Source organism: Aegilops tauschii, chromosome 5 (assembly GCF_002575655.3).
Source record: "Aegilops tauschii subsp. strangulata cultivar AL8/78 chromosome 5, Aet v6.0, whole genome shotgun sequence".
Lineage (NCBI taxonomy): Eukaryota > Viridiplantae > Streptophyta > Magnoliopsida > Poales > Poaceae > Aegilops > Aegilops tauschii.
This window is the reverse complement of record NC_053039.3, coordinates 284,936,100-284,937,565: the sequence shown is the minus strand read 5'-3', so window position 1 is coordinate 284,937,565 and position 1,466 is coordinate 284,936,100.

Here is a 1,466-nt window from a genome sequence, read left to right as displayed (position 1 = left end):
CCAAAGATCCATCTACATGGAGCTTCTTCATGCGTTCTATACCAATATGACTCAAATGGCAGTGCCACAAGTATGTGGAACTATCATTACTATTTTATATCTTTTGGCACGAACATGTGTATCACTACGATCGAGATTCATTTTAGGTGCAAGACCATTGAAGGTATTATTCAAATAAACAGAGTAACCATTATTCTCCTTAAATGAATAACCGTATTGCGATAAACATAATCCAATCATGCTCAACGCAAACACCAAATCTCGATGGTAGAGGGAGCATGCGATGCTTGATCACATCAACCTTGGAAACACTTCCAACACATATCGTCATCTCACCATTAGCTAGTCTCCGTTTATTCCGCAGCTTTTATTTCGAGTTACTAACACTTAGCAACCGAACCGGTATCTAATACCCTAGTGCTACTAGGTGTACTAGTAAAGTACACGTTCATATAACGTATATCCAATATACTTCTGTCGACCTTGCCTGCCTTCTCATCTACCAAGCATCTAGGGTAGTACTGCTTCAGTGACCGTTCCTCTCATTACAGAAGCACTTAGTCTCGGGTTTGGGTTCAACCTTGGGATTCTCCACTAGAGCAGCAAATGATTTGCTATTTCATGAAGTATCCCTTTTGCCCTTGCCCTTCTAGAAACTAGTGGTTTTACCAACCATCAACAATTGATGCTCCTATTTGATTTCTACTTTCACGGTGTCAAACATCGCGAGTTGCTCAAGGATCATCATGTCTATCCCTGATATGTTATAGTTCATCACGAAGCTATACTAGCTTGGTGGCAGTGACTATGGAGAACTATCACTATCTCATCTGGGAGATTAACTCCCACTCGATTCAAGCGATTGTGGTACTCAGACAATCTGAGCACATGCTCAACGATTGAGCTTTTCTCCCTTAGTCTGCAGGCTTAAGAAACTTGTCAGAGGTCTCATACCTCTTGACGTGGGCACTAGTCTGAAATCCCGATTTCAGTCTTCGGAACATCTCATATGTTCTGCGACGTTTCAAAAACCGTCTTTGGTGCCACAATTCTAAACCGTTAGCATTACGCACTGAACTATCACGTAGTCATCAAAACGTGTATGTCAGATGTTCCGCAACATCTACAGACGACGCTGAGGTTCAGCACACCAAGCGGTGCATTAAGGACATAAGCCTTCTGTGCAGCAATCAGGACAATCCTCAGTTTACGGACCCAGTCCGCATAATTGCTACTACCAACTTTCAACTAAATTTTCTCTAGGAACATATCTTAAACAGTAGAACTAAAGCGTATGACATAATTTGCAAAGACCATTTGACTATGTTTATGATAATTAAGTTCATCTGATTAATGAACTCCCACTCAGATAGACATCCATCTAGTCATCTAAGTGATACATGATCCGAGTCAAACTAGGCCGTGTCCGATCATCACGTGAGACGGACTAGTCATCATCGGTGAAC